General features: G+C 50.9%; 2 long non-coding RNA genes across 2 annotated transcripts; both read right to left on the minus strand.

Annotated features, from left to right (window-relative positions):
* Positions 1–2,018: 2,018 nt before the first annotated feature.
* Positions 2,019–3,913, minus strand: LOC117044443. Its single transcript, XR_004426291.1, has 3 exons — positions 3,790–3,913; positions 3,029–3,157; positions 2,019–2,117 (listed from the first exon to the last, which is right to left on the minus strand). It is a non-coding gene; the product is annotated as an uncharacterized LOC117044443 (long non-coding RNA).
* A 4,430-nt stretch (positions 3,914–8,343) lies between these two features.
* On the minus strand, positions 8,344–17,021 carry LOC117044446. The gene is made up of 3 exons (XR_004426294.1): positions 16,924–17,021; positions 9,185–9,310; positions 8,344–8,499 (listed from the first exon to the last, which is right to left on the minus strand). It is a non-coding gene; the product is annotated as an uncharacterized LOC117044446 (long non-coding RNA).
* Between the last annotated feature and the right edge of the window lie 9,846 nt (positions 17,022–26,867).

A 26,867-nucleotide genomic window follows, 5' to 3' on the forward strand; every position in this document is an offset into this window, starting at 1 on the left:
GAAGGTCCTAGTCTTACAAAGAAAGTTGCCTAAACTCCTCTGTTAAATTCAACCCCTCCGTGGGTTCAGGACCCCAAGAATTGGAAGGAATGAGGGGCACTCCCTGGTCCACAGCAAGATGAGAAACCTTTTTGCCTAAGTTTCCAGGTGCCAACACCCCACAAAGGGCAGATGTGGACCAGCGGGATGCCAAGTCGCTTGCAAGCAAGAGGAGAGGAGAGACACAGCATGATTCTTGTATGCAAGAAGAATAATATCTTTTTATTGGGAAAGAACCAAAGAAGACAATACAATATTGTAGATCCGTGTACAAACAAAGAGCATAATCAGAAGTCAATTTTGTTCATTCTGTGTTGTGTTGTGTGTTTGTTTTTCTCTTTCTTCCTCTTCTCCCTTCTTTATTTTGTTTTAATGCAATTTCTTTCTTTTTTTCTTACTCTTTTCTCACTGATTATTTTCTTCTTCTTTTTCTTTCTCTTTCTCTCTATGATCCTGTTATACGTTCTTATTTGACCAACAACGGGGGGAAAGGAAAATGGACAAAGGTTAATACATAATATGGAGGATTGTCAAAGAAGTAAACAAATCAATGAATATGTTGTTGTTCAGTCATTCAGTCGTGTCTGACTCTTTGTGACCCCATGGAACAGAGCACGCCAGGCACGCCTATCCTTCACTGCCTCTCGCAGTTTGGCCAAACTCATATTAGTAGCTTTGAGAACACTGTCCAACCATCTCATCCTCTGTCGTCCCCTTCTCCTTGTGCCCTCCATCTTTCCCAACATCAGGGTCTTTTCCAGGGAGTCTTCTCTTCTCATGAGGTGGCCAAAGTACTGGAGCCTCAGCTTCAGGATCTGTCCTTCTAGCGAGTACTCAGGGCTGATTTCTTTAAGAATGGATGGGTTTGATCTTCTTGCAGTCAATTGTAACGAAGAAATGTAATTATGTCAGAAATATATTATATTATGTCATGCTAAGTTATGTTATATTGTAAAGCTATGTTATGTTATGTTACATTATGTTACGTTATGTTGTTATGTTTTGTTATTATTCGTATGATTTTGGCTTTATTACTATGGAGTCTAAATAAAGATTTATATTAAAAAATAAAAAATAAAAAAGATTCTAATATAGATTTTAACTCACCCCTTCTTTCCATTTTGTGGTTTGCCCCAGGGGCTCAAATGTCTTGGGCCGGTCCTGTCCACAGCGCTCTCCATCCCCCCCTTCTTCTTCCCCCACGTCCCTCCAAGTGTCACTACCTTCCAGGGACAGTCTTGGTTCTACAGAAGATCTCCAAGTTGCTGATATGATCTCAGAATGTCCACTTTTCCTAAGGACGTCCACATTTCCATCTGAGAAATGTTGGAGGGTGTGGAGTTCTGTGACCCCTGAGACATCGGAAGACAGTCCTGTACTGTACAGGGATATTTTTTTAATGTTTAACGTGTTATGATGTTTTTATATATATTTCTTTCATGGGAGAAATGTTGCAGGCTATGTCCCCTAACTTTTCCAGCTCTGATCCATTCCTCTTTGTGAAACATCCTTCTCTGTGCAGCTGCCCAAGGAAGCAGGACAGTTGGAGGGGAGACACAGAGAAAGGGGCATGAGGAGGGGCAGGGGCAGGGGAGACCCCAGGGAGAGGGGCCTGTCTACAACTCGCAAAATGCCCTTGTGCAAAGCCAAGGATTGAAAAGCAACCACAAAAACTGGATAGCACCACTGACTGGCAGAGAGAGAGAGAGAGAGAGAGAATGGGTATCTGAGTCACACGCTTTCACAACACGAACCCACTCAAAGTTTTCCAATGCTTGCATTTATTAAAAAGTAGAAGCTAAAGCATTTTTGCGGGCAAACCAAATGCAAGCTCCAATCCTGAGCCCATTTACTAAGGAGTCAGGCCCTAGTGGGTCTTACTCATGAGTAGACATGCAGACAGGATGGCTCCCTCTTGACTCCTTCCCAGAATCGCCTTCAGCAGCACCAAGCAAAGCGGTTTCTTCCCCAGCAGAGATGGGGGGGGGGTGCAGTCGAGGCAGCTGCACATCAGAGGAGAGCAAGGGGGTCTTCCTTTCACCAGAGGTCTTTCACCGGAGGTCTGCAGAGTTAATGTCCTGTGAGAGGAAACACTGTTAAAACGAATGTTGGTGGTGGTTCTGAAAACCCAAACCAGTGACTCCAACTGGGAGGCAGAAGAGCTGACTGTTGCCAGAGTTCAAATTGCACACAGAGGGTCTGTTTTGCACAGGGTTGGACTAGATGACCCCTTGGGTCCCTCCCAACACTACATTTCTATTCTATGATTGAAAGAGAGACCTCTGAGCAATTCTTGAATGCACTTTGGGGGATTTGCACACAGAGGGTCTGTTTTGCAGAGGGCTGGATCCCAACGTTGCATTTCTATTCTATGATTATAAGAGGAACCTCTGAGCATTTAATGTATGCACTTTTGGGAATTTGAGTAGGGGTTTGCCACCACACACACACACACATTTTCTAATGTGGCTCTTTCTTCTTCTTCTTTTCAGACCCCTTTTTACGAACATCAACCCCAGGATAGGACACATTTGAGCAGATTCTTGTGCGCGTGTTTTGGTGTGCATTTCACTCTTTCCCTTCCAGCCACTGGGAGGTGCCTTCGAACTCTACAATTCTGTGATTCTGTGATTCCACCTTCACAGGGACATTTCACACAGGTGGCCTTTGCTTTTTGAGGAGGGTCAGTGACTGAACCCCCACCCTCTCAGACCAGGAAGAGCTGTTATTTGAGCCAATGGAGGCATTCCTTCCGAGGCTAAGGGGAGCTGTGGCTGAGGGGTCAGAGAGCTTTCATGGGGGCAGCAAGGGAAGAGGAAAGGCCTTTAAACCCCCTGTGCACACACTAATATTGTCCCCCTCACAGTGGCTGAAAGGTTAAGAGAGGGAGGTGGGGTAGCGGGGAAAAGAGCGATGAGTCTCATGCATTTGGGATCATGAGACACCACTGACTAATTTTGGGGCACAGCAAAGTTTTGATTTAACTTACTTCTACGGCAACACCATTGGCGACCACACCGAAAAAGTGTCACTTGGTTAGCTCTGCACCTCCACTGGCAGGTCCCCCTGTGAAGTTCACATCTCGGATAACAACATGAGTCTTGGGCTCTGGTGAAATCTAGAGGAGGAAAAAGAAGACTTTGAAAGCTCTCTCACACAGGACTGACGTCCTACACCTTCCACAACTTCTTCCACAGTGGCCCTGATGGCTTGGACACCTGGAGGGCAGCAGGTTGGGGGAAGCTGGTGCAGGAAGAATGCAGGGCTGGAGCAGAGAGTCAGTCCCTTCTTCAGCCTCCCTGCACCTTCAGGACAGGGTCTGAGCCAAGGTGGGAGGGAAGGCTGCGTCAGAGCCACTGGCTTCCCTGGGCGGCCACTGGCAAAACTGGGAGAGAGAAGCCCCCTTGCCCAGGAAACTGGCCCGTTCTTTTACCCACATCAAATCTGAGTTTGGTGAACAGCATTATTACAGATTTGAAAGCAAGAGCCTCTGTGGTCATGGACCATATAAATGAGGTGATAAGAAAAGCCTGACTGATGGATCTTGCCAAAGGGGGACCATTGAGTCCAGCATCCTCTTCTCACAGTGTCCAACCAAAAGCCCCATTTGGGAAACTCTCCAGGAGGACAGAGGGGCAAGATCCCTCCTCTTTGGGAGTCACAGCAAGTAGTGTTCAGAGTCAGGTTTAAAAGGAATAAAGCTGAGATCTGTGGAGCTCAGAGAAGAAGCATGTGAGAAGAAGGCCATACCTGGAGCCAGCAGCATCAAGAAGAGGACGGCAACAGAGAGGAGGCAGAAGATCTTCATGGCTGGAGGTTGGTGGGAATCCTGGAGGTACCAGAAGCCAAGTGGAAGAGCTGTTGGCTGGGGAAGCAGAGGTCCCTCTATTTATAGGTGGCTGGAGGACTGATGAAATCTTGTGGGATGCCAACCGTTGCTTGCAAGATGGATGTGGCAAGCCCTGAGGGGCATGTGCCAAGGACCAGCCAAAGACCATAGAGTCATAGGTTATTCAAGTCTAACCCCAACACAACTATAGCAAACATAAAGGGGCATGGGTGTGTTTGTGCTTATCTGAAGGGGAGCCCACCTCCATTTTCCTGATGAAAAGAAAGAGAAGGGAGGAGAAATCAATCCTTGGGGCAGAAGGCTGTTCATGGCCAGGATGGCGACATTCTCCCTCCCCTGCTGGAGACAGGAGGCCTCTGAACATCATTGGCCCAGAATCGCAAGTGGGGAGAGTGGTGTTCACTCAGGTACTCCGTGTAGGCTACCAATGGCTATGGAACACATGAGATTCCTAGCAACTGTCATTAAGAAGCATTGTGGCCCCTCACTGCAGAGGCAGAGCATCTCCCTCATGGCTAGCAGCTCCTGGTCTGCATTTCAAGCCATCCGAGTCGGTGGTCCTCCCTGCCTCCTGTGCCAGGGAGTTCCAAAGTTTCACTACAAGCTGCACGAAAAAAAGCCCTTGGTTTTATCTCTCCTGATACTCAGGTTCCCGTCACGTCTCCATTGCACTCCTATATGAATCCATCTTACCTCCCTTTAGGAAAGCCCTGCATCTCTTCCGCCTTTTCCCCACATGCAACCTGCCCCACTGATCCGGCTGCTTGATAGCCTTGGCATTATGGAGGGCAGAGTGTCAGCATCCGACAAAGCACTCCCTGCGTTCTCAACTATTCCACTTCAGTTTGCTTAGAAACACAAACTCACCAGCATTTTGGGGTGGATTTTTTCCAAATACACAGGCATTTTTATGTTATCGTACATAATATACACTTCTTTGCAAGGCAGTGTCCCTGTGATGTATGTTTCTTTAAGTGTGGAATCTCATTGTGTACACCCGAATCCTATTAGCTGGGATACAGGTATTTTAGTTGTAATCTCTTCCCCTCCCATTCATTCATTTTAGTTGTTTTCGTCGCTGTGTATGATTCTTTAATAAACAATGGCTACAGCTTAGTAAGGACTGCTTTGGCAGCGTTGTTTCCTCATTGCCGAGGTCCAGGGTTTTCCCAGGGACATTACAGTCCCGTTCCCCCATTCTTGCATGCTATTTTATCCCGTATGGATACATATTACACCACTTTATGCGTTTTGGTACACATTACTTGATTGAACTGCCTTGCAGAATTCATGGAAGGAGAACACTTGGAAGGGCAGCTCTGTTCCAAATCATGCATAGTTGCGGAAAGTGCATGCAGGTGAGGTACAAAACGTTTGGGGGGAAATAGTCCACCCCCTGATGCAGATGTTCTCCTGCAGTCTATGCCCAAGAGCCAGGTAATCTCCCAACACCACAGCTGCTTGGGGGCCCAACTAGAAGAGACTTTGGCCTCACCCAGCTGCAGGGCTCTTCTCAGGCTCAGTCCTGCAGATCCATTTCTTGTGCCGACATTTCTGCTTGGGATTGCTCACCGCCCTCTCCAACTCAGGAGGTTGTCCCCAACTTCACCAACTGAGTTCTGCATCCTATCCTCTCCCCAGGTACCAGCCAAAGCTGATCTAGAGGCTATTATCCCACATTGCACAGTACTTTGGAAAAGATTTTGAGGATGCGATGGGGTGGGGTCTGCAGGGGAGAAGAGATGGGATTCCCATACCCAAATGGAAGTTTGTGGCCTTGGATACAACCCCATTGGCCCAGTACCAAACTATTCTGTTGCCCTTCCAGGCTTTTGGTCATTCTACAGATCCATCTTTCCAAGGGGAAGGCAGTGTACTGTGAAAACAAGACATCTCTCAGAAGTATCCCTACATCTTCAAGCATCTCACAGAGTTTTAAAGACACAGGCCATAAAGAAGCTGCAAATTGTTTAGACACAACTTTGGGGAGGCCGGATTCACATGCAGTAGATTCCAGGAGTCTGAACAGACAGAGGAAAGCACTTTCTGAATTACCATGCCGTCATCCAATTCTGCAGGAAATGGTATTAACAAAGGACATACAGCATGAAAGGAATGTGATTCCGCAGTGCATTCGCTATATTCTCCAAAATGATATCTTTGGACTCTACTCAAAGACTGACTCAAGAGCCTACATGGAGACTGGAAAGACTTCTCAAGATACGAAAGAGTTATTGCTAGGCAGGCAAAGTGAATCTAACAGCTCTCATAGTTTTGACAATAAATTAGCAGAACAGAATGAATTACTTGTAGGTCAAAGTAAAGAGGTATCTGTAGTATCCTGCACAGCACAAACGTATGCTGTTAATGAGGAGATTTGGGAAACCACAGAAATACACTGTAAAGAAAACATGGCTTCTCTCCCTGTCTTCCTTCCTGGGACTCGGAGAGACAACTGCAAAAAAGCGGAAATAGCGTATCTCTCTTTCCGCTCACAAGACTCCAATAATCAGTGCTGGAATGCAAACAGACATGTGACATGTAACAATCTGCAGCACGGAAGGAATGGAATTCTCAAAATGCTTAACCTTCTCTTTTCCTGGATACTCTTTGAGCACTGTCTTGCTGTCTATTTGTATGTGTGTGTTTGTGTGTTGTGCTGCTTTTGTGGTATTTGTGTTGCTTGCTTGATGATTCGTTTTAATACTGCTGTCTGACACTGGCTTAAACGTTTGTGCATTGTTGTGCATATTTGAGGGGAACTACAAAAAGTGGGCAACCAAAGGCGAGGGCAAGGCTTTTATATTTAATTTTGGAGAAGGGGAAGAGGTATCAGTGCCAGTCGTGAGCTCTTGGTCTGGGCTGTGCCTGTAACATTTAGAAGGCAGTTGCTGGCCTTTTGCAATCTCCACAGAGATGGGTCCCATGAGATGTCTTCAGCACTCTTTCCCAAGAGACCGAAGGTCAAACCCAGAAGTCAAGGTGGAGAAACTGTGGTCACAGGGCTAAGTCCCATTTCCCCACCTGGTCTTGCTTCAAGTAAACGGACAAGCGTTGCTCCACCGGATGCCCACAGGCAGCAAAACTGGGTAAAGCAACTGCCAGATTCAGCACAGTGAAATTGGGAATTAGCCCAGATCACAAGGCTCTCAACAGCATGCTGGCTGAAGGGTTGTCTAGAAATATAATTGGTAACAACTACTACTACTACTACTACTACTACTACTACTACTACTACTACTACAACCCACAGTTTTCCTGCTTATCAGCTAGGGGATGAGGCGGTGGAATGGCTCACCTATTAGCCTGTAGCATCCCTCTTAATTGCATCTCTTCCCACCTGCCTTATTCTTTAGAGATGCTGATTGGGACACTCCAGTGGCCAGTGAAGGTCCGAGTCTAGATTCTAACCCTCCGTGGATTCAGGACCCCAAGAATAGGAAGGAATGAAGGGAACTCCCCAGTCCACAACAAGATGAGTAAACTTTTTGCCTAAGCCTCCAGGTGTCAACACCCCACAGGTTACTGATGTGCCAAGCAAGATGAGGGGAGAGGGAGCATAAGGGTTTTCTATACTGTATGTTGGAAGCCACCCAGAGTGGCTGGAGCAACCCAGTCCAATGGGTGAGTTATGAAAAATAACATCAGGATGGTGAAGAAGAAGAAGAGTTTGGATTTGATATCCCGCTTTTCACTACCCGAAGGAGTCTCAAAGCGGCTAACATTCTCCTTTCCCTTCCTCCCCCACAACAAACACTCTGTGGGGTGAGTGGGGCTGAGAGACTTCAGAGAAGTGTGACTAGCCCAAGGTCACCCAGCAGCTGTATGTGGAGGAGTGGAGACACGAACCCGGTTCCCCAGATAACGAGTCTCTTAACCACTACACCACACTGGCTCTCTTTCTTGGTGATGGTGAAGGAACAGGGCATCCCTGTTTTCATGGGAGAAATGTTGCAGGCTATGTCCCCTAACTTTTGCAGCTCTGCTCAATTCCTGTTTATGAAACAGCCAGTCCTTCTCTGTGCAGCTGCCCAAGGAAACAGGACAGTTGGAGAGGAGACACAGAGAAAGGGGCACAGGGAGGGGCAGGGGAGACCCCAGGGAGAGGGGCCTGTCTGCAATTCGCAAAATGCCCTTGTGCAAAGCCAAGGCTTGAAAAGCAACCACAAAACCTGGATGGCACCACTGACTGGCAGAGAGAGAGAGAGAGAGAGAGAGAGAGAGAGAGAGAGAGAGAGAGAATGGGTATCTGAGTCACACGCTTTCATAACACGAACCAACACAAAGGTTTCCAATGCTTGCATTTATTAAAAAGAAGAAGCTAAAGCAGTTTTGCAGGCAAACGAAATCCAAGCTCCAATCCTGAGCCCACATACTAAGGAGTCAGGCCCCATTGGGAACAATTGGGCTTACTCATGAGTAGACAGGCAGACAGGATAGGTGCCAATTGACCCCTTCCCAGAATCGCCTTCAGCAGCATCAAGCAAAGCGGTTTCTTCCCCAGCAGAGATGGGGGGTGCAGTTGAAGCATCTGCACATCAGAGGAGAGCAGGGGGGGGGGTCTTCCTTTCACCAGAGGTCTTGCACCAGAGGTTGGCAGAGTTAATGTCCTGTGAGAGGAGGAAACACTGTTAATACGGGTGCTGGTGATGGTCCTGAAAACCCAAACCAGTGACTGCAACTAGGATGTAGAAGAGCTGGCTGTTGCCAGAGTCCAAATTGCACACCGAGAGCCTGTTTTGCAGAGTGTTAGACTAGATGACCCCTTAGGTTTTTTCTAATGTGATTCATTTTCCTTCTTCCTCCTTCTACAAACAGCAACCCCATGAGAGGACACATTTGAGAAGATCCTTGTGAGTGTGCATTGGTGTGCATTTAACTCTTTCCCTCCCAGCCACTGGAATTTCTCCTTCAACTCTACATTTCTGTGATTCAATTATCACCTTCACAGGGACGTTTCACACAGGTTGCCATTACTATTTCAGGAGGGTCAGCGACTGAGCCCCCACCCACCCTCTCATGCCAGGAAGAGCTGTTCTTTCAGCCAGTGGAGGCATTCCTTCCCAGGATAAGGGGAGTTGTCTCTGAGGGGTCAAAGAGCTTTCATGCAGGGAGCAATGGGGGTGGGAAGGGTCTTCAACCCCGTGTGCACACACTAATATTGTGCCCCCCCCCAGTGACTGTAAAGGTTAAGAGAGGGAGGTGGGGTGGACAGAGCGATGAGTCTCATGCATTTGGGTTCATGAGACACTACTGACTAATTTTCAAGGGAAACTAAGATTTGATTTAACTCACCTTAACGGCAACAAGGATATCGACCACAGTAATAAAGCACCTTTCGGGGTCGAGCGCATCTTTCCAATTCCCCCCCTTTCTTTCTACATTCGTTTTGACACCAATGATATTGGCCGCTGGTGAAATCTGGGGGAGGAAAAAGAAGACTTTGGAGGTTCTGTGTCAGCTGCGTTCCTTCACTGACATGGAATGAGAACGCTGACATACAGGTGAAATTTGAAAAATTCGAATCTCGTGGAAAAGTCCATTTATGTAAGCCATTGTTTTCATTAGCTACTGGAGTTTAATATATGAGATAGACTCATGACATGCAAAGCGAGATAGGTCAAGCCTTTGTTTGTTATAATTGTGATGATTATGGCGTACAGCTGATGAGAACCCCAAATTCACAATTTCAACTCTGGGGTTTTCATCAGCTGTACGCCATAATCATCACAATTATAACAAGCAAAGGCTTGACATATCTCGCTTTGCATGTTGTGAGTCTATCTCATATATTTGTTTCACCTTTTAAGTTGAATTACTGAAAGAAATGAACCGTTCCACGATATTCTAATTTTTCGAGTTTCACCTGTAGAGAGAGCACCGATTAGAATGGAATGCAGAGGGGAGGGAGAAGCCTCCTGGGATACTGTGTCCAGTTCTGGGCACCACAGTTCAAGAAGGATACTGACAAGCTGGAAGATGTCCAGAGGAGGGCAACCAAAATGGTCCAAGGCCTGGAAACGATGCCTTATGAGGAACGGCTTAGGGAGCTGGGTATGTTTAGCCTGGAGAAGAGAAGGTTGAGGGGTGATATGATAGCCACGTTCAAATATATCAAAGGATGTGTGATGGCCTGGGAGTCAGACTCTGATGCTGAACCTGAGGGATCCCAGCCTGCACAGGATTCCCCGCCTCCAGAACCAGCTGAGCCGGGGCCAGGGCTTGAGCCTGAAGGATCCCCACCTGTGCTGGATCCCCAGGTGCAGGCATCAGCAGAGTCTGCTCTGGCTCCTGATGGGAGGGAGGACCCATTGCCTGCAGGTGCTCCACTCCCAGCCTCTTCAGAGGAAGCTGAGGCTTCCCCTGGGTCCTGTATCCCACCATCCTCTCCTGAGCTACAGAGGCTCAGGGCAGAGAGGCGAAGGGAGTTAAGTGTCTGCAGGAGGAGTGCTCGCCTCCAGGCCCGGAGGAGAGGCGAGTCTCCGGAGGATCGGGACCGCCCTAAGCATAGGGCCAGATAAAAGCCAGCCAGACGCAGCCCAAGTTGCGTGAGCAACTTAGTTGCAAGCGTGTGCTCAACCTGCAACCTTGTGCCTGAACCTGCCTTGGACCTTGACCTGCTTCCTGCCTCGCTCCCTGCCGGACTGACCTCCTTTGGACCCCTAGACCCAGGACTGGACTTGGACCTCGCTTCATGGACAAACCCTTGGGGCCAGCACAGTTTGCTCACGCCACACCCGCACTCCCCCTTCGCTGGGGTGCGTTCGGGAGGAACTAGTAGCCATGGCCGACCAGGCGGCGGCGCTGGTGGCATTGGCCCAGGAGAACCAGGCCTTGACCCACATCGTGCAGCAGCTAAGCAATGCGGTTACGGCGCTTCAGCAGCGTTTGGATGCCTTACCGGTTCCTGGGGCCGCCGCCCCAGCTCCTGGCAAGTACCCAGTGGCCCTGCCAGAGAAATTTGATGGGTCCCCAGCCAGCTTTCCCATGTTTCTCGCCCAGGCCAAGCTGTATATTCAGGGGCGAGCTCGGGATTTCCCCGACGACTGCACCAAGGTGCACTTCCTGATCAGCTTGCTGAAGGACCAGGCGGCCAAGTGGGCGTTGCCGCTGCTCCGGCAAGACTCCCCCTTGCTGACAGACTATACGGGGTTTTGCAATCTTCTGGAAACCACGTTCGCCAACCCTCAGAAGGGGAGTCAAGCCAATCGGGCAATTCGGCGGTTGAAACAGGGCAAGTCCACAGTGGCCACCTACGCCACGGAATTTCGGCTGCTGGCGCAGGACTTGACCTGGAACGACTCTGCACTGCGGGACCAGTATCTCGAGGGACTTTCAGACGAGACACTGGATCAGCTGGCCACGTTGGATCGCCCTGCCACACTGGATGCCCTCATCCAACGGAGTCTGCAGATAGACGATCGGTTGGAGGACCGTCGCCAGGCCCGGGGCCGCCAGCACTCCGGGCTCCCGGCGCCGGTGCTTCCCTGCAGTTCCGTGGCCAGAGCTGAGTCATTGGAGGAGCCGATGCAGCTCGGGGCAGCGCGGCCTCGCCTCTCCCCCTCGGAAAAGACTCGGCGTCGAGAGGGGAACCTGTGTCTCTACTGCGGTGGGAGTGGACACTACGCCCGAACCTGCCCTGAGAAACGCCAGCCGCAGGGAAAACGGCCAACCCCAGTAGCCGATGGCCCAGGCTACCTGGGGTCCCAAGCATTGCATGATGGGCCCTCACCAGTGGAATTGCAACACCTCATGATACCGGTGCGTCTATACCCCCCCGGTGGGCCCTGGATTCTCACCCACGCTCTGGTGGATTCGGGGGCAACCCGCTCCTATATGGACTCTGCCTTCGCCACTCAGCATCAGGTGCCGCTTCAGAACAAGCCGGAACCAGTACAGGTGGAAGCAATTGACGGACGGCTCCTACGCTCGGGCGCTGTTACTCGGGAGACCCAGCCCTTGGTCCTGTGCTACCAGCAGCACCGGGAGGTGCGAACCCTGGACATTGCCACCATGCCCCGGTTTCCCCTGGTGCTTGGGATGGACTGGCTGGAGTCGCACAATGTTCAGATCGACTGGGTCAATCGGACTGTACGCTTCCCAGACCCGGGTTCCCATGCTCAGTCCGAGTTAGTAGCTGCTGCCCCCATGGGGCAGGCTGTGTCAACGCTCCCTGCCGTGTACCAGGACTATTTAGACGTGTTCGAGGAACAGGGAGCAGACCAGCTGCCGCCTCATCGGTCCTTCGACTGCGGCATAGACCTACAGCCTGGGGCGCCCCTGCCTGTGAGCCGCCTATATTCTCTTTCGGAGCCAGAGCGTGAAGCCTTGCAGGACTTCCTTCGCAAGAACCTGGAACGCGGGTTCATTAGGCCCTCTACCTCACCCACTGCCGCTCCTGTACTCTTCGTTAAGAAGAAGTGTGGGGAGCTTCGCCTCTGCCATGACTACCGGGCCCTGAATAAGATCACCATCCCAGACCGGTACCCCTTGCCCCTTATTGCAGAATTGCTGGAGCGGGTGCAGGGGGCGCAGATGTTCACCAAACTGGACCTCCGAGGGGCCTACAACTTGATTCGGATCCGTGCCGGGGACGAGTGGAAGACGGCATTCGGGACCCGGTATGGGCAGTTTGAATACCTGGTTATGCCGTTCGGATTATGCAACGCGCCCGCCGTGTTTCAACGGTACATCAACCACGTGTTCCAGGACTTGCTAGACAAATACGTGGTGGTGTACCTAGATGATATTCTGATTTATTCCCGTGACCCAGCCCGTCACGAGAGTCATGTTCGGTCCGTGTTGCAGCGCTTGCGGGAGCACCGCCTGTACGCCAAGCTCAGCAAGTGCGAGTTCCACCAGCGGTCAGTGGACTTCCTTGGACACCGACTCTCCCCTGACGGGGTGCAGATGGACCCTGGGAAGGTGGCTGCGGTTCGAGAGTGGGCAGCGCCCCGGAACCGCAAGGACTTACAGCGGTTCCTAGGGTTCGCCAACTATTACCGGACCTTCATTGCAGATTATGCTCATCGCACCACCCCATTAACCCGACTGCTGCGCCCCAAGACGCCCTTCTCCTGGGATGAGGAGGCTGAAGTGGCATTTCAGGGGTTAAAAGCCTGTTTCCAGAGGGCGCCGATTTTACAGCATCCTGATCCCTCTCGTCCCTTCGTGGTGGAGACTGATGCCTCCAGTACGGCTCTCGGTGCCATCCTGTCTCAGCAACATGGACCTGATGCGCCGCTGTTACCCTGCGCTTACTACTCCCGGCAGCTCCTTCCGGCGGAGCGTAACTATACCGTGTGGGAGCGGGAACTACTGGCCATCAAGGTGGCCTTTGAGGTCTGGCGCCATCATCTTGAGGGGGCACGACACCCGGTGGAAGTGAGAACGGACCACCGGAATCTGGAGTACCTCCAGACCACCCGCAAGTTGAACCAAAGGCAGATCCGGTGGGCGCTGTTTTTCTCCCGGTTCCAGTTCCGGATCCGCTACATCCCTAGCTCCCAAAACCGGAAAGCGGATGCCCTGTCCCGGAAACCCGAGGACGTCGCGGACACTGTACAGCAGGCAGTACCGACGACTATCTTACCACCGGCCGCATTCCTGGCCACTCAGGAGGCCAAGCCGCTGCAGGCTCGGGTGCGAGAACAGCAACGGGTCGACGCTTGGGCTCAGGAACGGCTCCGGGAACTGTCTGACGGGTCATGCCCTCGATATCCAGGGCTAGCCCTGCACCAGGGCCTACTGCTGCACCAGGGTCGTCTATACATCCCACCAGGACCATTGCGGGCTGAGGTTCTCCAGTTGTCCCACGATGCCCCAGCAGCAGGGCACTTTGGGCGGTACCGGACCACCCATCTGGTAAGCCGGGAGTTCTGGTGGCCCCGCCTGAAGGCTGATGTGGCACGCTATGTTGCTGGTTGCGATGTCTGCCGGCGGGCCAAGGGTCCTACCGGGCGACCTCCCGGTCTGCTCCAGCCATTACCAGTCCCACCGCGTCCCTGGCACACGGTCTCGCTGGACTTTGTGGTGGACTTGCCCCCATCTCGTCACTGTACCTGCCTCCTGGTTTTCACGGACCATTTCACTAAGATGGTGCACTGTGCCCCCTGCCCGTCCATACCCACAGCTAAGGAAACGGCTCAACTGTACTTGCAGCACATCTTCCGCCTGCATGGCCTTCCCGAGCGTGTGGTTTCTGACCGCGGCGTCCAGTTCACATCCCACTTCTGGCGAGCCCTGCACCAGACCCTTGGGACGGAGGTCTGTCTATCTTCGGCCCACCACCCGCAGACCGATGGCCAGACGGAACGGGCAAATGCGGTGCTGGAGCAGTACCTCCGGTGTTACTGCAGCTTCCAGCAGGATGACTGGGTTGATCACTTGCCATTGGCGGAGTTCGCCTACAACAATGCAGTGAACGCCTCCACCCAGCAGACCCCGTTCCAGGCCTCCTACGGCTACCATCCACGTTTGTTCCCAGACGTGCTGCCAGCTTCCGCGGTCCCCGCAGTGACAGACTGGCTTCAGGAGCTTCAGTCCCAGCAACAATTATTGATGGAGCAACTGCGCCAGGCCAAGGACGCTTACAAGGCCCAGGCTGACCGACATCGTCAGGAGGGGCCAGAACTCCATGTTGGCGATCGGGTGTGGCTCTCTACCCGTCACCTGCATCCTTCTCGGCCCTCACGAAAGCTGGATGCACGGTTTGCCGGCCCATTCACCATCACTGCGCAGGTGTCGCCGGTGGCGTTTCGCCTCCAGTTACCTCCATCGCTCAAGGTTCACCCAGTATTCCACCGGTCCCTACTTAGTCCAGTCGCCCCGCCCGACGAGTTCCACCCAGACAATCCACGACCGCAGCCAGTTTTGGTTGAGGGGGAGCCTGAGTACGAGGTGGAGCGCATTCTCGACTCACGATACCGCAGGGGGAAGCTCCAATACCTCATCGACTGGAAGGGGTATGGGCCTGAGGATCGTTCATGGGAACCAGCGGAAAACGTCCACGCACCTGCCTGCCTCCGTGATTTCCATGCAGCTTACCCCAGCAAGCCTGGTTCAGCCCCTCGGTTGAGGGGGAGGCCTGGGAGGGGGGATGGTGTGATGGCCTGGGAGTCAGACTCTGATGCTGAACCTGAGGGATCCCAGCCTGCACAGGATTCCCCGCCTCCAGAACCAGCTGAGCCGGGGCCAGGGCTTGAGCCTGAAGGATCCCCACCTGTGCTGGATCCCCAGGTGCAGGCATCAGCAGAGTCTGCTCTGGCTCCTGATGGGAGGGAGGACCCATTGCCTGCAGGTGCTCCACTCCCAGCCTCTTCAGAGGAAGCTGAGGCTTCCCCTGGGTCCTGTATCCCACCATCCTCTCCTGAGCTACAGAGGCTCAGGGCAGAGAGGCGAAGGGAGTTAAGTGTCTGCAGGAGGAGTGCTCGCCTCCAGGCCCGGAGGAGAGGCGAGTCTCCGGAGGATCGGGACCGCCCTAAGCATAGGGCCAGATAAAAGCCAGCCAGACGCAGCCCAAGTTGCGTGAGCAACTTAGTTGCAAGCGTGTGCTCAACCTGCAACCTTGTGCCTGAACCTGCCTTGGACCTTGACCTGCTTCCTGCCTCGCTCCCTGCCGGACTGACCTCCTTTGGACCCCTAGACCCAGGACTGGACTTGGACCTCGCTTCATGGACAAACCCTTGGGGCCAGCACAGGATGTCATATAGAGGAGGGAGAAAGGTTGTTTTCTGCTGCTCCAGAGAAGCGGACATGGGGCAATGGATTCAAACTACAAGAAAGAAGATTCCACCTAAACATTAGGAAGAACTTCCTGACAGTAAGAGCTGTTGGACAGTGGGATTTGCTGCCAAGGAGTGTGGTGGAGTCTCCTTCTTTGGAGGTCTTTAAGCGGACGCTTGACAGCCACCTGTCAGGAATGCTTTGATGGTGTTTCCTGCTTAGCAGGGGGTTGGACTGGATGGCCCTTGGGGTCTCTTCCAACTCTAGGATTCTATGATTTTATGATTCTAATTTTCTGAGTTTCACCTGTAGAGAGAGCACTGATTAGAATGGAATGCAGAGGGGAGGGAGAAGTGGCAGGAAGCAACAGTGACTCTCACAGTATCTCTGGGCACAGGGATAACTGAAGGGAGAGCTAATTAAAGAAGGCAGCTTGTCAGCCCAGACAGCGACTCAGATACAGAAATACCAGCAGTGCTATCTCCAAAATCTCATAGGATCAGGAGACTTTACGAGAAGCTGGAAAAGGAAAGGAAGAGGAGGTGGGGATTTCCCATTGGGGGAAAAGGGTGCAGTTCCGGCAACTGTGCTTTCCGAGGATGACAAAAATTAGCGGAGCTCTGACCCGGGGCTTTGTTATTTGGCTAATAAATCTGAAATAATTAACTGCCGGAGTCATCTCGCTTGTGTGGGAGAGACCCAAGCCATTACACTCTGCCTTGCAGGACTGACCTCCTAAACCTTCCACAACTTCTTCCACAGTGGCCCTGCTGGCTTGGGCGCCTGGAGGGCACCTGGTTGGGAGAAGCTGGTGCAGGAAGAATGCAGGGCTGGAGCAGAGAGTCAGTCCCTTCTTCAGCCTCCCTGCACCTTCAGGACAGGGTCTGAGCCAAGGTAGTAGGGAAGGCTGCGTCAGAGCCACTGGCTTCCCTGGGCAGCAACTGGAAAACTGGGAGAGAGAAGCCCCCTTGTCCAGGAAACTGGCCCATTCTTTTGCTCACCGCAAAGCTGAGTTTGCTGAAGTGCATTATTTCACATTTGAAAGGAAGAGCTTCTGTGGATCATATAAATGAGGTAATAAGAAAAGCCTGACTGATGGATCTGGCCAAAGGGGGCCCATCGAGTCCAGCATCTTCTTCTCACAGTGTCCAACCAGAAGCCCCATTTGGGAAACTCTCCAGGAGGACAGAGGGGCAAGATCCCACCTCTTTGGGAGTCACAGCAAGTGGTGCTCTGATCCAGTTTAAAAGGAATAAAGCTGAGAGCTGTGAAGCTGCTCAGAGAAGAAGCATGTGAGAAGAAGGTCATACCTGGAGCCAGCAGCATCAGGAGGAGGACGGCAACAGAGAGGAGGCAGAAGATCTTCATGGCTGGAGGTTGGTGGGAATTCTGGAGATGCCAGAAGCCAAGTGGAAGAGCAGTTGGCTGGGGAAGGAGAGGTCCCTCTATTTATAGGTGGCTGGAGGACTGTTGAAACCTTGTGGGAAGCCAAATGTTTTCTACAGGATATGTGCAAAACCACCTTTGGCATAATGATGACAAACCAGGCTAGTGTTACTGACACCACCGAAAACTGATCTGGAGGCTTGTATCACACATTGCCCAATACTTTGGAAAAGATTTTGAGGATGTGATGGGGTGGGGTCTGCAGGGGAGAAGAGCAGGGATTCCCATCCACAATTGGACGTCTCTGGCCCTGGATACCAACCCATCGGTCCAGCACCAAACAATTCTGTTGCTTTTCCATGCCCTTGATCATTCTCCAGATCCATCTTTTGAAGGAAAGGGCAGGCTTAATCTTCTCTTTTCCTGGATACTCTTTGAGCACTGTCTTGCTGTCTATTTGTATGTGTGTGTTTGTGTGTTGTGCTGCTTTTGTGGTATTTGTGTTGCTTGCTTGATGATTCATTTTAATATTGCTGGCTGACACTGGCTTAAACGTCTGTGCATTGTGCATATTTGAGGGGAACTACAAAAAGTGGGCAACCAAAGGTGAGGGCAAGGCTTTTATATTAAATTTTGGAGAAAGGGGAGAAGTATCAGTGCCAGTCATGAGCTGTTGGTCTGGGCTGTGCCTGTAGCATTTGGAAGGCAGTTGCTGGACTTTTGCAATCTCCACAGAGATGGGCCCCATGAGATGTCTTCAGCATCCTTTCCCAAGAGCCTGAAGGGCAAACCCAGCAGGCAAGGTGGGGGACCTGTCGTCACAGGGCTAAGTCCGGTTTCCCCATCTGGTCTTGCTCCAAGTCGACGGACAAGTGTTGCTCCATCAAATGCCCACAGGCAGCAAAGTTGGGTAAAGCAACTGCCAAAGCAACCCAGTGAACTTCGGAGATAGCCCAGATCAGAAGGTGATATCGGGGGACAGTGGGTGGGATTGGGGAGCAGCAACACTAAAGACATCCCTTGGCGTGCAAACAGATTGAGGGATGGAGCTGGAGAAAAGGGGCAAACAACACATGTGAGGATTCCTTGAAAATATTGTTACACAGCACCCAAATTGCGGAGCATGGAGAAAACCCCAGGCGTTTCAGTGTTTGCCCAGAGTTCAGTATCCTTGAAGGCGGTCATCCAGTCATTGCTGCAGAAAGAAACTTGTCTGACCAGTTCAGTCACCTCCTCTATTAGATTCTAAACTTTGGGGTGAGAAGGAACTGAGGGCACGTTCCAATCCACAATCTGAATAACCTTTTGGCCCAAGCCCCCAGTTGTCAACACCCCACAGGTTGCTGATGTGGAGCAGGATGCCACCTCTCTTGCAAGCAAGAGGAGAGATGACATCAGGGATGGATTTGGGGCAGATGTCCAGGGCTCCACTCAGCAGAATGAGCAGGAGGCTCCCCAGATCCAGGAGGGTTGGCTGACCACATGTTGAAGTATGTGAAGAAGAGCACATGGTCTCCTAAAGAAGACCTCCTGGGATGCCGTATAGGCATAAGACGCCAACTTCAGGCTGGGGATTCCTGGGGAATGGGAATGGGAATTGCAGAGAGCTTCTAGCATCTCCACCTACCCCCGCACCCCAATGGTCCTCACCGGCCTTTATCCCTCTGCTTGCTCCTTATCTGAAGCAAGGACTGCTGTGTACAGCCTTTCAAATGTTTTGTAGCTATGGGTTTTTTCTAGCTCTGGGGTTAATGCTGCTAAACATTGCTGGGCGCCATTGTGCAGTCCTAAAGGAACATTCCCTTTGGGTTGCTCTTCAGGCTTGCCATGAAGGTGGGGGCACCACTCCCTTGACCTTTTTTTCTCTCCCCCAAGAGCACCTTTGGGTTGTACCTTTCAGATCTTTGATTCTATTCTGGGCTATTCGTGCTGTTCCTCCTCTGTTTATGACTTGGCTGCGGAAGGTGAAAGACAGAAGTTGGATGGCTCAAAGGACACTTCAGGAGGAGCTGAGGAGCAAGATGTTGAGGGCAAAACTCCAAGTGGAATAAGCCCTGCAGAGGCTTTCAAAACCAATGCAGGATGGATGTGGGTAGGTGTGAGAGGGGGTGGATATCAGAATCACACCCTTGTCAGGCAGGTGCCTGTGGGTCAGGTGTCACCCCCTTCCTTTTGGGAAATGCCCTAAACAGATATTTATACACTACTGTGAGCCATCCAGTAAAAGCCTTGACTTGTAGAGGATATTGGGATTGGGCCCATGGTAAGGTTACCAGACGTCCCCGTTTCCTGGGGACAGTCCCCGGATTTACAAATCAGTCCCCTGACAAAATCCATTGAAATAAATCTGAGCCCAACTACCACAACTTTCTTGGGTTCCATGATCACTGCAGATGGTGACAGCAGTCACAAAATTAAAAGACGCCTGCTTCTTGGGAGAAAAGCAATGACAAACCTAGACAGCATCTTAAAAAGCAGAGACGTTACCTTGCCGGCAAAGGTCCTTATACTTAAAACTATGGTTTTCCCAGTAGTGATGAATGGAAGTGAGAGCTGGACCATAAAGAAGGTTGATCGCCGAAGAATTGATGCTTTTGAATTATGGTGCTGGAGGAGACTCTTGAGAGTCCCATGGACTGCAAGAAGATCAAACCTCTCCATTCTGAAGGAAATCAGCCCTGAGTGCTCACTGGAAGGACAGATCCTGAAGCTGAGGCTCCAGTACTTTGGCCACCTCATGAGAAGAGAAGACTCCCAAGAAAAGACCCTGATGTTGGGAAAGATGGAGGGCACAAGGAGAAGGGGACGACAGAGGATGAGATGGTTGGACAGTATTCTCGAAGCTGCCAACATGAGTCTGACCAAACTGCGAGAGGCAGTGAAGGATGGGGTGCCTGGCATGCTCTGGTCCATGGGGTCACGAAGAGTCGGACACGACTGAACAACTGAACAACAACAACAAAAAGTGGGCACCCAAAGGTGAGGGCAAGGCTTTTATATTTAATTTTGGAGAAAGGGGAGAAGTATCACTGCCAGTCGTGAGCTGTTGGTCTGGGCTGTGCCTGTAGCATTTGGAAGGCAGTTGCTGGACTTTTGCAATCTCCACAGAGATGGGCCCCATGAGATGTCTTCAGCATCCTTACCAAAGAGCCTGAAGGGCAAACCCAGCAGGCAAGGTGGGGAACCTGTCATCACAGGGCTATGTCCGGTTTCCCCATCTGGTCTTGCTCCAAGTCGACGGACAAGTGTTGCTCCATCGGATGCCCACAGGCAGCAAAGTTGGGTAAAGCAACTGCCAAATGCAGCCCAGATCAGAAGGTGATATTGGGGGACAGTGGGTGGGTCTGAAGCTTAACATAAAAAAACTAAGGTCATGGCCACTGGTCCCATCAGCTCCTGGCAGATAGAAGGGGAAGAAATGGAGGCAGGGAGAGATTTTACTTTCTTGGGCTCCAAGATGGTGACAGCAGTCACGAAATTAGAAGATGCCTGCTTCTTGGGAGGAAAGCAATGACAAACCTAGACAACATCTTAAAAAGCAGAGACATCACCTTGCCGACAAAGGTCCGTATAGTTAAAGCTATGGTTTTCCCAGTAGTGATGAATGGAAGTGAGAGCTGGACCATAAAGAAGACTGATCGCAGAAGAATTGATGCTTTTGAATTCTGGCGCTGGAGGAGACTCTTGAGAGTCCCATGGACTGCAAGAAGATCAAACCTCTCCATTCTGAAGGAAATCAGCCCTGAGTGCTCACTGGAAGGACAGATCCTGAAGCTGAGGCTCCAGTACTTTGGCCACCTCATGAGAAGAGAAGACTCCCAAGAAAAGACCCTGATGTTGGGAAAGATGGAGGGCACAATGAGAAGGGGACGACAGAGGATGATATGGTTGGACAGTGTTCTCGAAGTGACTGCCATGAGTTTGGCCAAACTGCGGGAGGCAGTGGAGGATAGGGTTGCCTGGCGTGCTCTGGTCCATGGGGTCACAAAGAGTCGGACACGACTGAACAACATGTTTTCCCCAGTAGTGATGTATGGAAGTGAGAGCTGGACCATCAAGAAGGCTGACCAGCACCATAATTCAAAAGCATCAAAGGCTGACTGGCGCGCCTGCTCTGTTCCCGGCAGCAGTGCCTGAAGCGAGATGGTGGTGGTGGAGGAAGAGGAGGAAAAGCTGCAGCTGCCTCCCTCGAGGGGCGGTGCCCCCACCTGCTCAGCCCAGCCCAGCCCAGCCGCCCTATGCCACTCACTCCTCGGGGAGCAGATCGCTGCGCCTCCGACAAAGCCACCTTGAATGTGGGGACGGGCGCCGGAATCAAAATGAACAAAAAATGGCAACATCAACTTGCCATTTTATTTTTAAAACCACAAAGCCATTTTCACTCACAGCACTGAAATATTAAACTTTGCACATTTGCATGAGAATAAGTTTTACTCAAACAAATAGACCTTACCTCTGAGTAGACATGTCTAGGATTTGCCCATTTAATTACCTGAGGAACTGAGTCTCCTCTCCCTTTCCTGCCTCGCCTCCTTTTTTTGTCACCTTTCTTTCCCTCTTTCACAATCACCTATCTCAATCTGTCCTCTATGTCAATTTGCCTTCTGTATAATGTACTGTACAGAAAATAAATCTGAAAACGTTTCAGCATTCTCAGAACTTAACAGAGGCCGCAGCAGTTGTTTGCTGTTGTCATAAACCCACTTAATTTGAAGTAAATCCCATGGGCATATGGTAGCCAGGCAAGTGACCTACTAAGTGAGAGGGTAGGGAAGTAGATTTGAAAAATGTGAAATTTGAAATATGGCGCTGTGGGTTAAACCACAGAGCTTAGGGCTTGCTGATCAGAAGGTCGGCGGTTTGAATCCCTGCGACGGGGTGAGCTCCTATTGTTCGGTCCCAGCTTCTGCCCACCTAGCAGTTCGAAAGCACATCAAAGTGCAAGTAGATAAATAGGGACCGCTCTAGCGGGAAGGTAAACGGTGTTTCCGTGCACTGTTCTGGTTCGCCAGAAGCGGCTTTGTCATGCTGGCCACGTGACCCGGAAGCTGTCTGTGGACAAACGCCGGCTCCCTCCGCTTATAGAGCGAGATGAGCGCCGCAACCCCAGAGTCGACAACAACAACAACAACCCTTTTACTTTTATTTAAAATCAGAGAATAGAAGGTATAATGTAAAAGGGAAAACTAATAAATGCTAGGATATAAAAATATTAATTGGGAAACCATGAAGGGGAGGGAGGCAAGTCGATGCTCGGATGAGCAATTTATAAAGTGAATGCTGAAAGTATGATCAATGTAAAAAATAATAATGGAAAAGCACTCTCTCACTCGCTTGTTCACTCCCTCCACACACACACACACACACACACACACACATATATGAAAGCAGCATTTTGTGGTTTGCCTCAGATGCTCAAATGTATTGGACTGGTCCATTTCCCCCTTCTCCTTCATCACCAGCTTGTTCTTTCTCCACGTCCCTCCAACCCTCCAAGTGTCCCTATCTTCCAGGGACAGTTCTGGATTTACAGAAGCTCTTCCAGTTGCTGATTTGATCTCAGAATGTCCCACCTTTCCTAAGAACTTCCCAATTTTCATCCAAAAAATGGAAGGTGTGGAATTCTGCAACCCCTGAGCCATCTGAAGGCAGTCCTGTATAGGGAGGTTCTTTCATGTTTAATGTGATGTGATGGTTTTATACAGGTATATATTTCTGAGCGACCAGAGTGGCTGGAGAAACCAGTCAGATGGGTGGGGTATTATTATTATTAATATTATTTTGAACATTACTATTTTCATGGGAGAAATGTTGCAATGTATATCTCCTAACTTTTTCAGCTAAGTTCAGTTCCTGTTTCTAAGCTTGAGGTGGGGCAGGGGAGACCCCAGGGAAAGGGGCCTGTCTGCAATTTGAGAAATGCTCTTGTGCAAAGCCATGTTTGGAAAAGAACCACAAAACCTGGATGGCACCACTGACTGGCAGAGAGAGAGAGAGAGAGAGAGAGAGAGAGAGAGAGAGAGAGAGAGAGAGAGAGAGAGAGAGAGAGAGAGAGAGAGTTGGAGGGGAGACACAGAGAAAGGGGCACAGGGAGGGGCAGGGGAGACCCCAGGGAGAGGATCCTGTCTACAATTTGAGAAGTGCCCTTGTGCAAAGCCAAGGATTGAAAAGCAACCACAAAACCTGGATGGCACCACTGACTGGCAGAGAGAGAGAGAGATAGATAGATAGATAGATAGAGAGAGAGAGAGAGAGAGAGAGAGAGAATGGTTATCTGAGTCTGACCAAAAAGAGTCCCCTCAACCCAGCACACGCTTTCACAACACGAACCATCACAAAGTTTTTCAATGCTTGCATTTATTAAAAAGGAAAAGCTATCGCGTTTTTGCAGGCAAACCAAATCAAAGTTCCCAGCCCATTTACTAAGGAGTCAGACCCCAGTGGGGCTGACTCGTGAGTAGACAGGCAGACAGGATGGCTCCCTCTTGACTCCTTCCCAGAATCGCCTTCAGCAGCATCAAGCAAAGCGGTTTCTTCCCCAGCAGAGATGGGGGGTGCAGTCGAGGCAGCTGCACATCGGAGGAGAGCAGGGGGGTCTTCCTTTCACCAGAGGTCTTTCACCGGAGGTCTGCAGGGTTAATATCCTGTGAGAGGAGGAAACACTGTTAAAACGGGTGTTGGTGGTGGTTCTGAAAACCCAAACCAGTAACTCCAACTGGGAGGCAGAAGAGCTGACTGTTGTCAGAGTCCAAATTGCACACCGAGGGTCTGTTTTGCAGAGGGTTGGACTAGATGACCCCTTGGGTCCCTCCCAATGCTACATTTCTATTCTATGATTGTAAGAGAGACCTCTGAGCATTTCATGTATGTACTTTGGGGGAATCTGAGCGGGCTTGGCTGCCACACACACTTTTTTTTCCTAATGTGACTCTTTTTCCTCCTTTTTACAAACTGCAACCCCAGGAGAGGACACATTTCAGCAGCTCATTGTGAGTGTGTGTTGGTGTGCATTTAACTCTCTCCCTTCCAACTCTACAATTCTGTGATTCAATAACCACCATCACAGGGACTTTTCACGCAGGTTGCCTTTGCTATTTGAGGAGGGTCAGCGAATGAGCCCCTAACCTCTCATACCACGAAGAACTGTTCTATGAGCCAATGGAGTCTAAGGGGAATTGTGGCTGAGGGGTCAGAGAGCTTTCATGGGGGGAGCAAGGGGAGAGGAAAGGGTCTTCAACTCCCTGTGCACACGCTAATACTGTTCCCCCTCACAGTGGGTGTAAAGGTTAAGAGAGGGAGGTGGGTTAGGGGGGAAACAGAGTGATATGTGTCATGCATTTGGGGTCATGAGACACCACTGACTAATTTTCTAGGAAAACTATGATTTGATTTAACTCACGTTAACGGCAACAAGCTTGGCGACCACACCGAAGAAGTAGCCTTTGGGGTCGAATGCACCTTGGTTGGCATCTCCCCCTGAGACGTTGACAGTGGTGACGACAACATGGGGATTGGGCTCTGGTGAAATCTAGAGGAGGAAAAAGAAGAATGTGAAGGCTCTGTCTCACAGGACTGACCTTCTACACCTTCCACAACTTCTTCCACGATGGCCCTGATGGATTGGACGCCTGGAGGGCACCAGGTTGGGGAAAGCTGGTGCTGGAAGAATGCAGGGCTGGAGCAGAGAGTCAGTCCCTTCTTCTGCCTCCCTGCACCTTCAGGACAGGGTCTGAGCCAAGGTGGTAGGGAAGGCTGCGTCAGAGCCACTGGCTTCCCTGGGCGGCCACTGGCAAAACTGGGAGAGAGAAGCCCCCTTGCCCAGTAAACTGGCCCATTCTTTTACCCACTGCAGAGCTGAGTTTGCTGAAGCTCATTATTGCAGATTTGAAAGCAAGAGCTTTTGTGGATCATATAAATGAGGTAATAAGCAGAGCTTGACTGATGGATATGGCCAAAAGGGGCGCATCCAGTCCAGCATCCTCGTCTCACAGTGTCCAACCAAAAGCCCCATTTGGGAAACATGGGGCAAGATCCCACCACCTCTTTGGGAGTCACAGCAAGTGGTGCTCTGATCCAGTTTAAAAGGAATAAATCTGAGAACTGTGGAGCTCAGAGAAGAAGCATGTGAGAAGAAGGCCATACCTGGAGCCACCAGCATCAAGAAGAGGACGGCAACAGAGAGGAGGCAGAAGATCTTCATGGCTGGAGGTTGGTGGGAATCCTGGAGGTAACAGAAGCCAAGTGGGAAAGCAGTTGACTGGGGAAAGAGAGGTCCCTCTACTTATAGGTGGCTGGAAGACTGTTGAAATCTTGTGGGATGCCAACCGTCCTTTGCAAGATGGATGTTGCAAGCCCTGAGGGGCATGTGCCAAGGACCGGTCAAAGACCATAGAGTTATAGGTTCACAGAAGGGACACCAGGGATCATGAAATCCAGCCCCCTGCAAAGCAGGCATCACAGCTATAGCATCCCTGACTGCTGCCCATCCAACCTGTGCTTAAATTCTTCCTGCAAAGGAGAATCAGGCCCCTTCTGAAGGGCTCCATTCCAGTGTTCAACAACTCAGAAAGTGAATCTGTGGGTTTGTGTCTTGCTCTCTGCTCACAGTGGCACGGCATCTTTTGATACCCCCTGGGGGGCACTCTCCAGGCGGGACCAGGGACTGGGCACAGAGGGCGAACAAAACCCTTCCTTCTAGCCCAACTCTAGATGCCATCACTGATGGGCAAGCATGGGGCACAGAGGGTTCACAGGGCTGTGCTGTGCTCCCTCCTCACCTGCCCACATGGGGGGGGGCTCCCCAGCCATGGCGTCTCTTGGCAAGTGCACCCCCACAACACTGACTGGGTGGCCATTCAGCATAGGGGCCAGGCTCCAGTGGGCAGAGACGCCCAGCAGCCAGCAAGATCATATGCCCGGGGCTACAGCCCACCTGGCCCTCCCCATGGTGAGCAGGAGAAAACAAGCTTGCCCCTTTCTCCTTGGGACAGCCCTTCAGATATTGGAAGATGGCTCTCAGATCTCCTCTCAGTCTCCCCAACTCCCTCAATCTGTTGCTATTAATATTATTATGGGCTCTTGACCTTTGTCTCTTCATCGCCTTCCCATTTGCAATTTTAGAATGGTGGTGCTCACTCCCATGTCAAAACGCTCTACTTCTCTTTTTCTTTTTCGCCTCTTCTTTTTTTTCTCCGATCCCTTCCCCTGCCCCACTTCTTTTGGTCTGGGTCAGTGTTTCTATCTGGATCAACAGCAGACATAGAATCATAGAATCCTAGAGTTGGAAGAGACCCCAAGGGCCATCCAGTCCAACCCCCTGCCAAGCAGGAAACACCATCAAAGCATTCCTGACAGATGGCTGTCAAGCCTCTGCTTCAAGACCTCCAAAGAAGGAGACTCCACCACACTCCTTGGTAGCAAATTCCACTGCTCAACAGCTCTCACTGTCAGGAAGTTCTTCCTAATGTTTAGGTGGAATCTTCTTTCTTGTAGTTTGAATCCATTGCTTCGTGTCCGCTTCTCTGGAGCAGCAGAAAACAACCTTTCACCCTCCTCTATATGACATCCTTTTATATACTTGAACATGGCTATCATATCAACCCTTAACCTTCTCTTCTCCAGGCTAAACATACCCAGCTCCCTAAGCCGTTCCTCATAAGGCATCGTTTCCAGGCCTTGGACCATTTTGGTTGCCCTCCTCTGGACACGTTCCAGCTTGTCAGTATCCTTCTTGAACTGGGGTGCCCAGAACTGGACACAGTATTCCAGGTGAGGTCTGACCAGAGCGGAATACAGTGGTACTATTGCTTCCCTTGATCTAGATGCTATACTCCTATTAAAGGGGCATGGGTGTGTTTGTGTGCTTATC

Source organism: Lacerta agilis, chromosome 3, assembly GCF_009819535.1.
Source record: "Lacerta agilis isolate rLacAgi1 chromosome 3, rLacAgi1.pri, whole genome shotgun sequence".
NCBI classification, from domain to species: Eukaryota; Metazoa; Chordata; class Lepidosauria; order Squamata; family Lacertidae; genus Lacerta; species Lacerta agilis.